Below are 17,908 nucleotides of genomic sequence, written 5' to 3'. Positions count from 1 at the left end.
TCTGTTCTTTATGAAAATAATTTGAAAAATTTTTTGGACCATCTAATGAGGTGCATTGCCAGACATTAAATTTTATAAACTCGATGAGGTTGAACAGTTTTTTCTTTTTTTTTGTCTACTCCACTTCTCTTTAAGTGTTTCAAGCCTACATGGATTTCTTTGGCATCTTGGCATGTGGATTTTCCAGCATAGTCTGATGGTACTGCTGTGAAATGTGATTAGGGAATTTGAGAGAGAAGGAAGTTGGCTAAAGGTCATTACCAATTAGATGGAAACTCAAGGCTACTGAGCTACTAAGATAGAGTAATGAATAATTATCCAAACTTCTCAAAAGATATTTAGAATATAATTTCATTGTGGATTTTCATTACACTGAAAAATGGCAGAAGTATTAAGTCTGTCCAGACACACAAATATGCATACTTCCATGGCAAGGTGATTTACTAAAATCAGGGAGGAGTTGGGAAATGGACTGACATTGGAGCAGGGTTACATTATAGCCATCTCCTGAGACCAGGGTTTGCCCTAACCTAATGGTGGGGGGATATTAGACTCTTTGCTTGTTTTTCTAATGGGCTGATAGAAAATACTAATTTGCCCCAATTTAAAATTATATTGCAAATATTCCCTATGAGCATATGTGTATAATAACAGTTTAATTGTTCTGAAAGGTAAAATGCAGCATAAACAACCATAAAATAGGATCTTTTTCTCATGTATTACTTTAATTACAGTCATTTTAACAGCTTCACCAATTGCATCTCCTGTTTTTCTCAAAAGCAATATAATTATACATAAATAATTCAAGCAAGGATGTGACCATGTAGGTCCAGAAACATCTGACTGGTTTTAGTGAGCCCAGAATGAATAATACTGAATATTTATTATTAAACCCTATAACCCAAAGCGAAAATATAGTAATGTAAGGCGTTAGCATTAAAAAGGAAAAGATATGCCAATCTCAGGTGAAGAAATTGCTTCACTTGGACTAGAACACAATGAGTGGGAAAATGAAAGAGTCAAAGAAGTACCATAAAATCCTCCATTAGAAATGGGAAATCTCAGGGTGCTTGGGTGGCTCAGGTGGTTAAGCATCCAACTCTTGGTTTCAGCTCAGGTCATGATCTCAGGGTCATGGGATTGCGCCCTGTGTCAAGACTGACATGGTCAGCAGGGAGTCTGCTTAGGATTCTCTTCCTTTACCCCTCTGCCCCTCTCCTCTCTCTGTGTCTTTCAAATTCTCAAATAAATAAAGCTTTTATTTTTTTATTTTTTTTAAAGATTTTATTTATTTATTTGACAGAGACAGCCAGCGAGAGAGGGAACACAAGCAGGGGGAGTGGGAGAGGAAGAAGCAGGCTCCTAGCAGAAGAGCCTGATGTGGGGCTCGATCCCAGAACGCCGGGATCACGCCCTGAGCCAAAGGCAGATGCTTAATGACTGAGCCACCCAGGAGCCCCAAATAAATAAACCTTTTAAAAAAAGAAATTGGAAATCTGAAGTTTATACAATGATCATGATTGGCCCAAATCACAAGTAAGAGTCTATGATGAGGATAGAAATTGTAGATCGGGTTTTTCCCATTTCTAAGTTATAGAATGCCTTGTAAAATTAGGCTGTGTTGTGTCTCAGAAATGCACTGAAATGTCCAAACACATCTGAGCTGGAACTTCTAAAGAAGATAAAGCAGTCAAATGCATCCGTAGAAAATAGAAAAACTAAATTACACATCCATTTTGTGAAAGGAACTCTTCAGCAGCTATGAATCATAAGATGAAAATTAGTTCTGTTTAACTGCAAGGAAACTAAATCCAAATTAAACTAATTTAGTGTTGTCATTTTTACACATTAAACAAATATTAAGGAAACAATCAACAGAGTGAGAAAGCAGCCTACGGAATGGGGAAAATAACTTGTAAACCAAATAGCCGATAGGAGGGTAATATCTAAAATTTAGAAGGAATTCCTCCAACTCAGTAGCAAAACTAAAACAAATAACTCAATTTAAAAATGGGTGAAAGAACTGAATTTACATTTCTCCAAAGAAGACATACAAATGGCCAGCAGGTATATGAAAATGTGCTCAATATCACTACTCATTACGGAAATGCAAATAAAAACACAATGAGGTATCACCTCGCACTGATTAGGATGGCCGTTTTTATAATTTTTTTATTTAAAAAAAAGTGTTGGAAAGATGTGGAGAAATTGGAAACCTTGTACACTGTGGGTATAAATGTAGAATGGTGTAGCCGCTATGGAAACACCATACAGAGGTTCCTCAAAAAGTTAAAACTAAAACTACCGTATGATCCAGCAATCCCACTTCTGGCTATTTATCGAAAAGAACTGAAATCAGGATCTTGAAGAAATATTTGGACTTCTGTATTTATTGTAGTATTATTCACAGTAGCCAAGACGTGGAGGCAACCTAAATGTCCATCAACAGATGAATAAAGAAAATGTGGTATATGCATACAATGGAATATTATTCAGCATTAAAAATGAATGAAATCCCAGAGTGCCTGGGTTGCTCAGTCAGTTGAGCATCTCACTCTGGCACAGGTCAAGATCTCAAGGTCTTAGGATCAAGCCCCATTTCATCAGGATCAGCACTCAGCAGGAAGTTGGCTTCTCCCTCTCCCTTTGCCCCTCCCCCTGCTCGTGTACTCTCTCAAATCTTTTTAAAAAATGAATGAAATCTCATACAACAATATTGGTTAACCTTAAAGACGTATGCTAAGTGAAATGAAACAGTAACAGAAGGATAGATACCATGTGATTCCATTTATATGAGGTATCTACACTAGTCAAGCTCATAGAAGCAGAAAATAGAATGGTAGTTACCAGAAACTAGGCAAAGGGGAAATGGGAAGTTGTTCACTGGGTATTCAGTTTCATTTATGCAAGGTGAATAAATTCTACAGATGTGCTTTATAACATTGTGCCTATATTTAACAATACTTGGCTGTACAATTAAAAATTTGTTAAGAGGGTAAGTCTTACAGGTTTTTTAGCCACAATAAAAAAATAACATTTTTAAGTCTGTTTTATCCTATTTTGAGATGTTGTGTCACTAAGACATTATCAATTTACTGGCACATAAATATAGAAAAAAGATGAATATCACTGTGATTGGAAAAAAAGCATGATCGAGTATACCTGATTATTTAGTTTGCCTTCTTCATTTTATAAGAAACTAAGTTATTTTTTAAAGTTTTTATTGAAGTATGACATATATGCAAAATCAGAAATAAACACCTAAGTGAACCGTCACAAGGTAAGCTCACCCAAGTAACTAGCACTCAGATCAAGAAAGCAAATTATCCGCCTCCAAAAGCCACCATCATGCCTCCTCTCAATGAGGACCCATTTATCCCCCAAATGGTAACCACCATCCTAAATTCCAAGAGCATAGATTAGTTTTGCTTGTTCTTGAACTTAACGACAACCTCATTTACAAATTCTATAGCTCATGCACATTTGTTGATGGTTTTTTTCCTAGATCTTAGTCATTTCAAATGAAACTGCTATAAACATTTCTGAATATTTCTGGTACAAATGTGTAGGCATTTCTATTGGTTATGTACCTAAGAGTGGAATTTCTGGGTCATGGAACATGCCTGTATTCAACTTTGGTAAACACTGACAAAGTTTTCCAAAGTTGATGAACCAATTAAATCTCCCACCAATAGTGTACAAATACTGCCCTTGCTCCACATTCTGGCCTATGTTAGATATTTTCAGGGCTTTTAGATTTTTAGTCATTCTGGTAGGTCCTTAAATGTTTAGTTTGCCTTTTTTCCAAGTTAGTTTACCATTTGGATATCATTTTATGAAGTGCTTTTATGAGATTCTTACCTGTTTTTCTGCTAGGCTGGGTTTTTTAAAATTTATTTAAACAATTCACTTAAAAAGAAAAAAAAACCAAACCCAACAGTTCACTCATTCCTCCCACTAGCCCTCCTTTCCCTCGTCTGGCAACCACTAGTCTGTTCGCTGTATCCCTGAGCTTGTTTTTTGTTTGTTTGTTTGTTTGTTAGGTTTTTTGTTTGTTTTCTTTTTAGATTCTACATGTAAGAGAGATCATACAGCATTTGTCTTTCTCTTTCTGACTTACTGCACTTAGCATAATGCCCTCACGGTCCATTCATGTTGTTGCAAATGGAAGATTATATTCTTTTTTATGGCTGAATAATACTGTGTATATAGATCACAATTTCTTTATTCCTTCATCTATTGATGAACTTAGGTGTTTCCATACCTTGGCTGTCGTAAATAATACTGCAGTGAACATGGGGGTGCATATGTCTTTTTGAGGTAGTGTCTTTTGTTTTCTTGGGATAAATACCCAGAAGTAGAATTGCTGGATCATATGGTAGTTCCAGGAATTTTATGGTTTCATGTCTTATATTTAAGTCTTTCATCTATTTCTAATTAATTTCTGTGTATGGTATAAGATAGTGGTCCAGTTTCATTCTTTTTCATGTAGCTGTCCAGTTTTCCAACATTTATTGAAAAGACTGTCCTTTCCCCTATTGAATATTCTTAGCTCCTTTGTCATAAATTGATGATTTATGCATGGATTTATTTTTGGCCTCTCTCTTCCCTTCCATTAATCTATGTGTCTATTTTATGCCAATACCACACTGTTTTGACTACTATAGCTTTGTGATACAGTTTGAAATCAAGGAGTGTGATGCCTCCAACTTATTGTTCTCTCTTAAGATTTCATTGGCTATTTGGGGTTTTTTGTGCTTCCATACAAATTTTAGGATTATTTGTTCTGTTTCTTTGAAAAATGTCATTGAAATTTTGATACCGTTTGTATTGAATCTGCAGATTACCTTGAGTAATAAGAACAGTACTGATTCTTTTAATCCATGAGCATGGAATATCTTTCCATTTATTTGTGTCTTCTTCAGTTACTTTCATTAATGTCTTGTAGTTTTCAATATACATGTCTTTAACCACCTTGGTTAAATTTATTCCTATGTATTATATTCATTTGATGCATTTGTAAATGGGATTGTTTTCCTAATGTCTCTGATACTTTGTTATTAGTGTATAGAAATGCAACAGGCTGGTGATGGGTAGTAAGGAGGGCACGTATTGCATGGTGCACTGGGTGTTATACGCAACTAATGAATCATCAAACTTTACATCAAAAACCAGGGATGTACTGTATGGTGACTAACATAATATAATAAAAAAAATGTTATTATAAAAAAAAAGAAATGCAACAGATTTTTGTATATTGATTTTGTATCCTGCAACTTAAGTGAATCCATTTATTACTTCTGACAGTTTTTTTAATAGAAGTATAATTAACATGCAGTGTTAGTTTCAGGTGTACAGTATAACGATTCAGCAATTCTGCACATTACTGAGTGCTCATTATGATAAGTGTACTCTTAATTTCCTATATCTCTTTCACCTATCCCCCTACCCACCCCACCTCTGACAACCACCAGTTTGTTCTCTGTATTTAAGAGGTTGGGGATTTTTTGTGGGTTTTTTTGGGCGGGGTCTCTTTTTCTCCTTCATTGGCTCATTTGTTTCTTAAATTTCACATATGAGTGAAATCGTATACTATTTGTCTTTGTCTGATTTATTTCACTGAGCATTATACCCTCTAGGTCCATCCATGTTGTTACAAATGGCAAGATCTCATTCTTTTTTATGGCTGAGTAGTATTTCACTATACATGCGTGTGCACGTGCACGCACACACACACACACACACATCCCACATCTTCTTTATCCATTCATGTATCAATCAACTCTTAGGTTGCTTCCATATCTTGGCTATTATAAATAATGCTGCAGCAAACATAGGGGTGCATGTATCTTTTCAGATTCGTGTTTTTGTTTTCTGTGGGTAGATACCCAGTAATGGAATTACTGAATCTTATGGTAATTTTTAATTTTTTGAGGAACCTCCATATTCTTTTCAACAGTAGCTACATCAGTTTGCATTCCCACCAGCAGTATACAAGGGTTCCTTTTTCTCTACATCCTTGCTAACACTTGTTATTTCTTGTCTTTTTGAGTCTAGACATTCTGACAGTTGTGAGGGGGTATCTCATTGTGGTTTTGATTTGCATGTCCCTGATGATAAATGATGTTGAACATCTTTTCATGTGTCTCTTAGCCATCTGTGTGTCTTTGGGAAAATGCCTATTCAGGTCCTCTGCCCATTTTATAATCAGATAATTTGGGGGTTTAGGGAGTGGCAGAGTTGTATAAGCTCTTTATATATTTTGGATATTAACTCCTTATTGGATATATCATTTGCAAATATCTTCTCCCACTCAGTAGGTTGCCTTTTCATTTGGTTTATGGTTTCCTTTGCTGTGCAAAAGCTTTTTATTTTGGAATAGTCCCAGTAGTTTAATTTTGCTTTTGTTTCCCTGGCCTGAGGAGACATACCTAGAAAAGTGTTCCTATGGCTGTTGTCAAATAAATTACTGCCTATCTTTTCTATTAGGAGTTTTATGGGTTTTGGTCTCACATTTAGGTTTTTCATCCATTTTGAGCTTATTTTTGCATATGGTATAAGAAAGTGGTCCAGTTTCATTCTTTTGCATGTAGCTATCCAGTTTTCCCAGAACCATTTTTTGAAGAGACTATTTTTCCCCATTGTATACTCTTACTTCATTTGTCATAGATTGATCATATTTGCATGGATTTATTTCTGGGCTTTCTGTTGTGTTCTATTGATCAATGTGTCTGTTTTTGTGCCAGTACCATACTGTTTTGATTACTACAGATTCATAGTATATCTTGAAATCTGTGTTTATTATACCTACAGCTTTTTTCTTCTTTTTCAAGATTGCTTTGGCTATTTGGGGTCTTTTGGAGCTCCATACAAATTTTAGGGTTTGTTCTAGTTCTATGAAAAATGCCATTGGTATTTTGACAGGGATTGTATTAAATTTGTAGATTGCTTTGGATAGTATGGACATTTAAACAATATTAGTTCCTCCAGTTCATGAACGTGGAATATCTTTCTATCTGTGTCATCTTCGTTTATTTTCATCAGTGCTTTATAGTTTTCAGAGTACAGGTTTTTTGCCTCCTTGGTTAAGTTTATTCCTAGGTATTTAATTCTTTTGGTGCAATTATAAATGTGATTGTTTTCTTAATTTCTCTTCCTGCTACTTCACTATTAATGTATAGAAATACAGCGCATTTCTGCACATTGATTTTGTATCCTGCAACTTTACTGAATTATCAGTTCTAGGTTTTTGGTCAAGTCTTTAGGGTTTTCTATATATAGTGTCATCTGCAAATAGTACAAGTTTTACTTCTTCCTTACCAATCTGGATGCCTTTTATTTCTTTTTGTGGGGGGGTCTGACTACTGTGGCTAGGATTTCTAGTGCTATGTTGAATAAAAGTGGTAAGAGTGCACATCCTTGTTTTGTTCTTTTTTTTTTTAATAGGGAAAAACAAAAGTTGGGTTTATTTCATTTTGTTCTGATTTTCACTCAGCTTTGTGCATATTTAACTGGTCAAATACTCTTTTTTTAAAATAATATTTATTTTGTTATATTAGTCACCATACAGTATATCCCCAGTTCTCGATGCAATGTTCCATGATTCATTACTTGCATATAACACCCAGTGCACCATGCAATACGTGCCCTCCTTACTACCCATCACTGGCCTATCCCAATCCCCCACCCCCCTCCCCTCCGAAGCCCTCTGTTTTGTTCTTGATCTTAGAGAAAAAGCTCTCAGTTTCTCACCATTGAGGATGATGTGAGCTGGGGCTTTTTCATAGATGGCCTTTGTTATGTTCCCTCTAAACATGTTTTAGAGTTTTCTTTATGAATGGATGTTGTACTTTGTCAAATGCCTTTTCTGCATTTTTTGAGATGATCACATATATGGTTTCTATCTTTTCTCTTATTAATATGATGTATCACAATGATTTGTGAATTCTGAGCCACATTGGCATCCCAGGGATACATCCCACTTGATTGTGGTCAATTATTTTCTTAACGCGTTGTTGGATTTGGTTTGCTAATATTTTGTTGAGGAGTTTTGTGTCTATGCTCATCAGAGATCCTAACTAGCCTGTATAATTCTAACAGTTTTTTGGTGGAGGCTTTAGGGTTTTTCATATATAATACCATGTCATCTGTAAATAGCGACAATTTTATTTCTTCCCAGTTTGGGTGTCCTTTATTTTATTTTATTTTGTTGCGTAACTGATCTGGCTAGGACTTACTGTGTTGAATAAAAGTGACGAAAGTGGGCATTTTAGTCTTGTCACTGATCTTAGAGGAAGGGCTTTCAGCTTTTCACCATTGAGTATGATGTTAGCTGTGCGTTTGTCACATATGGCCTTTATTATGTTTTTTATGTTATTATGTATTTTCTCTCTATACCCACTCTAAGAGTTTTCATCGTAAACAGACGTTGAATTTTGTAAATGCTTCTTGCGTATCTACTGAAATGATCATACGATATTTATCCTTCATTTGTGGTAGATCACATCCGCTGATTTCCTGATGTTGAACCATTGTCGCGTCCTTATCTTTCTTTGTATTGATCTGCAGGTGTTAACTTTGTATTCTGGATACAAGCCTTTTGTTAGAGATACATGTTATAAATTTCTTCTCAGTGGCTAGCCTTTTGACTCTCTTACTATTTTCTTTTTATGAATAGAACTCTTTGCTTTTAATGTGGTTCAATTTATTATTTCCTTTATGGTTAGTGATTTTTGCATCTTTTTAATGCAACTTTTGCCTACTCAAATGTCGTGAAAATATTCTATACGTTCTTCTAGAAAATTTGTTTTATCTTTCAGATTTAGACCTAGACTTGATTTTTTGTTTTGGTCTGAAGCAGGGGCAAAGTTTTTCTTGGATATATGGCTATTTGGATATACGAATATATAATTGATACAGCATCATTTACTGAAAAGACAATCTTTCCCCATTGTTTTCAATGGCCAACTTTGTTTTATATCAAGTATTCATGTATATGAATCAATTCTAAATTCTGTCTTCTGTTCCAGTTATCTATATTCTGGCACTAATAGCAAACTTCATTAAGGTAGCTTTAAAATAATGCTTGCAGCAACCATTGCAGTGCACTGTGCTCCACAGAGACAGTGCCTGGGCAAGTGAGAGTCAGGTGGGCACTGGGCAACTCTGAGCCTCGCTGGGGAAAATAATTAAACATGGGCAAAGGAGATCCTAAGAAGCTGAGAGGCAAAATGTCATCATATGCATTCTTTGTGCAAACTTGTCAAGAGGAGCACAAGAAGAAACAGCCAGATGCTTCAGTCAACTTCTCTGAGTTTTCTAAGAAGCGCTCAGAGATGTGGAAGACCATGTCTGCTAAAGACAAAGGAAAATTTGAAGATACGGCAAAGGCGGACAAGGCCCATAATGAAAGAGAAATGAAAACTTATATTCCCTCTAAAGAGGAAACAAAAAAGAATCCCAAGGATCCCAGTGCACACTTTGTGCTCACTTCAGCACATACACCAGTGCACCGAAGAGTCCTCCTTCGGCCTTTTCCTTGTTTTGTTCTGAGTATCGCCCAAAAGTCAAAGGAGAACATCCCAGCCTATTAATTAATGACGTTGCAAAGAAACTGGGAGAGATGTGGGGTAAAACTGCCTCAGATAACAAGCAGCTGCATGGAAAGAAGGCTGCTAAGCTGCAGCAAAAGTGGGAAAAGGATATTGCTGCATACCGAGCTAAAGGAAAACCTGATGCAGCAAAAAAGGGAGTCATCAAGGCTGAGAAAAGCAAGCAAAAGAAGCAAGAGGAGGAAGACAAGGAAGATGAAGAGGATGAGAAGAAGATGAAGATGATGATGAATAAGTTGGTTCTGGTGCCTTTTTTTTTTTCCCTGTCTGTAAAGCATGTAACCTCCCCGCCCCCGTACGCATCCCACTCCTTTTAAAGAAAAAAACTTGAAATGTAAGGCTGTGTGAGATTTGTTTTTTTAAACTGTACAGTGTCTTTTTTTGTGTAGGCAACATACTACCGAATGTGTCTTTAGATAGCCCTGTCCTGGTGGTATTTTCAGTAGCTACTAACCTTGCCCGGTACTGCATGGGGGCTGGAACTTGGCGTGGGAATTCAAAGCAGGTTCCTGTTGGTGCCCAGCACAAATTAGTTACACGTGGGGATGATAGTTTTTCCATCTGCAGTTGTCTCTGATGCAGCTTACACAAAATAACTGTTGTTCTGTGAACTCAATACCACTTTGTAATTGCAAAAAAAAAAAAAAAAGTTGCAGCTGTTTTGTTGACATTTTGAATGCTTCTAAGTAAATATAACTAAAAAAATAATAGGGGTGCCTGGGTGCCTCAGTCATTTAAGCCTTGGTTCCGCTCAGGTCATGATCTCAGGGTCCTGTGACGGAGCGGCACGTGGGGCTCCACGCTCAGGATGCAGTCTGCTTGGGATCCTCTCGCCCTCTCGCCCTTCCCCCACATGTGTGCACGCTTTCTCTCTCTCAGAGAAATAAAATCTTTAAAATAAATAAATAAAAATAATGCTTGCTATTTTATAAAGCAAGTCCTCTGACTTTATTATTCTTTAAGAATATCTTGGCTATTTTTGGCTTTTGAATTTTTATGTGTCCCTTTCAATATCAAAGTATTCCAAGATGTTCATTGGGGTTGAATTTAATTTTATGTCCATCTTGAGATTTATTGGCATCTTTCTGGTATTTTCTTCCCATCTATAAATGGTATTATATCTTCAAGTTATTTATTTGTTACTTGATTTGAGAGAAATTTTCAATAGTATTTTAAAGTTTTCTGTGAACTGGCCTTGCACTTCATTGGCTTTATCCCCAGGTATTTGGTTCATCTGATTTTACTGGAAATTATATTATTCCCATTTTCATTTTAATTATCGCATTAAAATACAGTTGAGTTTTGTATGCTGACTTGTGTTCAGAATCCCTGCTATATTTATCACTTCTAATAATTTGTTCATTTAGCTTAATTTTCCAATGTATTAATATAAGCTCACTCATGATGTGTGTAGGGTTTTTGGTGATCACCTCCTTTTTACCCCTACTTTTTGGGGATTTATTTTTTTGCCTTCTCTTTTTCTTATTGGATCTTACAATGGAAAATATCAGTTTTATTGGTTGTTTTCAAAGAAATAACTTGAGTCTTGTTAATTCCTTCTACTACGTTTCTCTTTTCTATTTTACTAATTTTTGTTCGTATCATTATCAATTATTTTCTTCTGTTTCCTTTATGTGTAATTTTCTGTTATTCTTCTGATTGCCTGAAATGGATATTAGATCATTGATTAAATTTTTCCATTCACATTTATTCCATTAAGGTCATAAGTTTAATTTTTAATACTTTATTTTTTAGCCTGACTTTAGCTCCATCCCACAAATATTGATATGTAATATTATAATTTAGTTAAATTATTTTCTAATTTCCATCTTGAGTTCTTCGTCATTCTGTGGCTTATTTAGGAGTGCACTGCTGAACTTCTGAACGTACCAGTATTGTCAAATAATGTTTTTTATTAACTTTTATCTCAATTTTACTATGGTAAGATGACATGATTTGTATAGGTTCCTTCCTTTAAAATTTGATGAGAGTGGCTTTATGAACTTGTATTGGCCAACATTGGCAAATATTCCCTGAACATGTACCTGAAATTTTTATTTATGCTATACTTTGGGGGTACATTGTTCAACATATAAAAAATTATGTCCTGTTTGTTAAGCATGTTGTTTAAATCCTCTGTGTTGCTGTGGGTTTTTTTTAACACCTTTGAGGTCTAATTGATATACAATAAATTACACATGTAAAATGTACAAATTGATAAGTTTATGTGTGTGTGTATATATATATGTGTGTGTGTGTGTATGTGTGTGTGTGTGTATATATATATAAAACCATTACCACAACTGTAACAATGAAATATCCATCTGTATTAGTTACCTGTGGCTGCTATAATGAATTACCATAAACTCGGTGGTTTAAAACATAAATTTATTCACTTACAGTTCTAGAAACATCAATCCAAAATCAAGGCATCAGGAGGGTCACACTCCTTCCAAAGGCTCTGGGAGAGAATCCTTCTTTGCCTCTGGCAGCTTGTGGTGTCTCCTGGTACTCCTAGTTTTGTGGAAGCATAGCTCCAATCTGTGCCTGCATCTTCACATGGCCTTCTGCCCTGTATGTATCCAGTCACCCTCTCCTTGCACTTTTAAGGACACCAGTCATTGGATTTAGAGCCCACCCTAAACCCAGGTTGACCTCATCTCAGATCCTTAATTGCATCTCTCAAGAACCCATTTCCAAATAAGTTCACATTCACAGGTGCCAAGGGTTTGGACTTGCATATATCTTTTGGAGGGACACAGTTCAACCCACTACACCGTAACACCCAAAAGCTTCCCTATACCTCTTTGGACTCCCTCCTTTCTATCCCTCCCTGAACCCCCTCCCTGCCCTGTCCCCAGCAGTCACCGATCTACTTTCTGTCCCTGTATAATATATTGAATTTCCTAGAATTTTTCAAAAATGGATTCATATAGTATATACTTTGGCTTCTTTAGCTCAACATGATTATTTTGGGTTTCATTCACATTGTAAGATGTATCAGTAATACCTTTTCATTGCTGAGTAGTATTCCATTGTGTGGATATACCACCGTTTATTCAGTCACCTAGTGATAGACATTTGGTTCTTTCTAGTTTTGGGAATTGCAAATAAAGCTGCTATAAACATTCGTACAAAAGTCTTTGGACAGGAATGGAATGAGTGGATCATATAGTTGAGGTCTAATTGACATCATCATATCGACTATATGATCCACTCATTCCATTCCTATGTTGAGTTTTTTTTTTAATTGCTTGTTTTCTAAAGTGAGTATACCATTTTTCTTTTTTCTTTTTTAAAGATTTTATTTATTCATTTGACAGAGACAGAGAGAGAGAGCACAAGCACGGGGAGCAGTAGAGGGAGAGGGAGAAGCAGGCTCCCCTCAAGCAGGGAGCCTGAGGCACGGCTCAATCCCAGGACCCTGGGATCATGACCCGAGCCAAAGGCAGACGTTTAATCACTGAGCCATCCAGGCACCCCGAGTATACCATTTTTCAATACTGCCAGCACTGTATGAGAGTTCCAGCTTAATTGCATTCTTGTCAACACTAGGGATGGTCAGTCTTTTAAATCTTAGTTATACTAATAGATATGTAGTGCTATCTCATTATAGTTTTAATTTGCATTTACCCAGGGATAATATGAGCATATTCTTATATGCTGATTTGCCATTGGTATGCTTTCTTTGGTGAAGTGTCTATTCGAATTTGCTTAATTGGGTTGTTTTTTTTTCTCTTAAGTTTTGAGAGGTTTATTTTTATTTTATTTATTTGAGAGAGAAAAAGCAACACAGATAGTGACAGAGGTAGTGGGAGAGAGCACCAGCAGGGAGGAGAGGGAGAACCAGGCTCAGCAGGGAGCCTGACACAGGGTTTGATCCTAGGACGCTGGGATCGTGACCTGAGCCGAGGCAGACGCTTAACTGACTGAGCCACCCAGGTGCTCTGAGAGAGTTTTATATATTACATTCAAGTCCTTTCTTAGATACCTGCTATGTGAACATTTTGTGAATATTTTATCCCAGTCTAGTGCTTGTCTTTTCATTTTCTGTATACAGTGTCTCTCAAAATGCAGATGATAGTATTTTTTTTATAAAGTCCATTTTATCAATTTGTAGTTTTATGGATCATGCTTTTGGTATTGTATATAAGAAATCTTTGTCTAACCCAAGATCACAGTTTTTCTTCTAGGTGTTTTTTTTTTTTTTAGTAAGACTATTTTAAAGAGCAGTTTTAGGTTCACAGCAAAATTGAGAAGATATATAAATTTCCCACATTAAGTAGTGTCCCCCCACCAGCGCCCCTCCTCTGTGGTTTCAGTTACCTGTGGTTAACCATGGTTTGGAAGCAGGTGATTCTCCTGCTGAAGTGTGATGAGAAGCTCAGTAGTAGCTTAACACCGCATCACAATGCCTGTATCATTCACGTCAGTTCATCTTATCACACAGGCATTTTATCATCTTACGTCATCACAAGAAGAATAAGGGTGAGTACGATACAGTAAGATGCTGTGAGAGAGAAAGACCATGTTCACATAACCGTTATTAACAGTATGGGCATAACTCAGAGATATTACAGGTTAGGTTCCAGACCACGGCAATATGAAGTGTGCAATACCATTATATCTAAAGCAACAGAGTGCATACGTTAATTAAAAAATATTCCTAAAAAATGCTAACAATCATCTGAGATTTCAGCAGGTTTCCGTCTTTTTGCTGGTGGAAGGCCTTGCCTTGATGTTGATGGCTGCTGACTGAACAGGGTGCTGATTACTAAAGGTTGGGGTGGCTATGGCAATTTCTTAAAATAATGCAAGAGTGAAGTATGCTGTATCAATCAGCTCTTCCTTTCATGATTTCTTTGTAGTCTGTGATGCTCTTTGATAACATTTAAACCACATAAGAATTTCTTTTAAAATTGGAGTCAGTCCTCTCACACCTGCCACTGCTATATCAACTAAGTTTATGTTATAGTCTAAATCCTTTGTTGTCATTTCAACAGTCTTGATACCATCTTTACCAGATTCTGTCTCAAGGAACCGCTTTCTTTGCTCATCCTTAAGAAGTGAGTCCTCTTCTATTCAAGTTTTATCATGAGATCGCAGCAGTTCAGTCTCATGTTCAGGCTCCACTACTAATTCCAGTTCTCTTGCCGTTTCCACTGCATATTGGCAGTTAGTTCCTGTACTGATGTCTTCAGCTGCTCAGAGTCATCCATGAGGGTTGGAATCAACTTCTTCCAAACTCCTGTAAATGTTGATATTTTCACCTCTTCTCATGAATCACCAGTGTTCTTAAAGGCATCTAGAATGGTGACTCTTTTCCAGGAGCTTTTCAGTTGACTTTGCCCACGTCCATCAGAGGAACCACTATCTGTGGCAGCCGTAGCCTTATGAAATGCATTTCATAAACAATAAGACTCAAAAGTCAGACTAACTTCTTGATCCATGGGCTGCACAATGGATGCTGTGTTAGCGGGCAGGAAAACAACATTAATCTTGTTGTACATCTTTATCAAAACTCTTGGGTGACCAGGTGTACTGTTAATGAGGAGCCTTATTTTGAAAGGAATCTTTTCTTCAGAACAATAGGTCTCAACAGTGGGCTTCAAATATTCAGTAAGCCATGTTGTAAACAGATGTGCTGTCATCCAGGCTTTGTTGGTCCATGTATGGGAGACACAGTAGATTTAACATAATTCTTAAGGTAGCTAGGCATTTGGTGTGGTCAGTGAGCACTGGCTTCAGTGTAGCCTCACCAGCGACCTGAGCCCCCAACAGGAGAGGCAGCCTGTTCTAAGAAGCTTTAAAGCCGAACATTGGATAACTCGAAGTAGCTTCTACACCAGCACGTACTGCCTCACCTTACACTTTTATATTATGGAGACAACGTCTTTCCTTAAACCTAATGAACTAACCTCTGGTGCCTTCAGACTTTTCTCCTGTAACTTCTTCACCTCTCTCAGCTTCAGCAGAACTAAGACGACTTGGGGCTTTTCTCTGCACCAGGCTTTGGTTTAAGGAAATGTTGTGGCTGGTTTGGTCTTCAGTCCACCAGTAACCATCAGTTTGTTCTCTATAATTAAGAGGCTGTTTCTTCATTTGCCTTTTTTTCCCGTTTTCTCATTTGTTTTGTTTCTTAAATTCCACATATTATATGATATTTTTCTTTCTCTGACTTCTTTCGCTTAGCATTATACTCTCTAGCTGTGTCCATGTTGCTACAGATGGCAAGATTTCATTCTCTTTTATGGCCGAATAGTATTCGTGTGTGTGTGTGTGTGTGTGTGTGTGTGTGTGTGTGTACGTACACCACATCTTCTTTATCCATTCATCTATCAATAAACACTTGGGCTGCTTCCATAGTTTGGCTATTGTAAATAATGCTGCAGTAAACATAGGGGTGCATGTATCCCTTTGAAATAGTGCTTTGGTATCTTTGGGTAAATACCCAGTAGTGTGATTCCTGATTATAGGGTAATTCTATTTTTTCTTTAGGGTAATTCTATTTTTAATTGTTTGAGGAACTTCCATAATGTTTTCCACAGTGGCTGCACCAATTTGCATTCCCACCAACAGTGCAAGAGGATTTTTTTCTCCACATCCTCACCAACACTTGTTTGCTTTGTGTTTGATTTTAGCCATGCTGACAGGTGTGAGGCGACATCTCATTGTAGTTTTTATTTGCATTTCCCTGATGATGACTGATGTGGAGCATTTTTTCACGTGTTGGTTCACCATCTGTATGTCTTTAGAGAAATGAGAAATGTCTCTTCATGTCTTCTCCCACCCTTTAACTGGATTATTTGGTTTTTGGGTATTGAGTTGTATCAGTTCCTTATATATTTAGGATACTAACTTTTCATCAGATATGTTATTTGCAACGATCTCCTCCCATTCACATTCAGTAGGTTGCCTTTCAGTTTTGTTGATTGTTTCTTTTGCTGTGTAGAGGCTTTTTATTTTGATGTAGTCCCAATAGTTTATTTTTGCTTTTATTTCCCTTGCCTCAGGAGATATATCTAGAAAAATGTTGCTACAGCTGATGTCGGGGATATTACTACTACCTGTGCTCTCTTCTAGGATTTTTATGGTATCAGGTCTCACATTTAGGTCTTTCATCCATTTCTAGTTTACTTTTGTATATGGTTTAAGAAAGTGGCCCAGTTTCATTCTTTTGCATGTGGCTGTCCAGTTTTCTCAACAGCATTTGTTGAAGAGACTGTCTTTTTCCTGTTGTGTGTTCATTCCAGCTTTGTCGAAGATTAACTGACCATATAGTTGTGTGTCTGTTTCTGGGTTTTCTGTTCCATTGATCTATGTGTCTATTTTTATGCCAGTACCATACTGTTTTAATTCCTACTGCTTTGTAATATAACTTGAAATCTAGAATTGTGATACCTCCAGTTTCATTTTTCTTTTTCAAGATTGTTGTGGCTATTCATGGTCTTTTGTGGTTCCATACAAATTTTAGGTTTGTTCTAGTTCTGTGAGAAATGCTGTTGGTATTTTGGTAGGGATTACATCAATGTGTAGAGTGCTTTGGGTAGTATAGATACATTAACAATATTTGTTTTTCCAACCCATGAGCATGGAATGTCTTTCCATTTCATTGCATTGTCTTGAATTTCTTTCATCAGTGTTTTATAGTTTTTAGAGTACAGGTCCTTCAGCTCTTGGGTTAAGTTTATTCCTAGATATTTTATTGTTTTTGGTGCACTTGTAAATGGGACTGTTTTCTTAGCTTCATTATTAGTGTATAGGAATGCAACGTATTTCTGTATGTTGATTTTGTATCCTGTGATTTTACTGAATTCATTCATCAGTTCTAGTAGTTTATTGGTGGCGTCTTCAGGGTTTTCTAAATATAGTATCACGTTATCTGCATATACTTCTTCCTTACTTCTTCCTTAGCAATTTGGATGCCTTTTTATTTCTTTATGTTGTGTGATTGCTCTGTCTAGGACTTCCAGTAGTGTGTTAAATAAAATTGGTGAGACCGGACATCCTTGTTTTGTTCCTGACCTTGGGGGGAAAGTCTCAGTTTTTCACCATTGAGTATGACGTTGGCCTTGTGTGGAAGAGCTCTTTCAATTTCATTCAAGAAGTTTTCCTTTGCGTTCACAACTTGGCTCTTTGTCCAACAGGCCTAGATTTTGGCCTGTCTCAGCTTTCAACATGCTTTCCTCCCTAAGTTTAATCGTTTCTAGCTTTGGATTTAAAGCGAAAGACATGCAACTTTTCCTTTTACTTGAACATTCAGAGGACACTGTAGGGTTATTAATTGGTCTAATTTT

General features: G+C 36.6%; 1 pseudogene; it reads left to right on the top strand.

Annotated features, from left to right (window-relative positions):
• Nucleotides 1-9,175: 9,175 nt before the first annotated feature.
• Nucleotides 9,176-9,846, top strand: LOC113242196 (high mobility group protein B1-like; annotated as a pseudogene).
• Nucleotides 9,847-17,908: the final 8,062 nt, after the last annotated feature.

Source organism: Ursus arctos, chromosome X (genome assembly GCF_023065955.2).
Source record: "Ursus arctos isolate Adak ecotype North America chromosome X, UrsArc2.0, whole genome shotgun sequence".
Taxonomy (NCBI): Eukaryota; Metazoa; Chordata; class Mammalia; order Carnivora; family Ursidae; genus Ursus; species Ursus arctos.
This window is presented reverse-complemented; position numbering and strand designations above follow the sequence as displayed.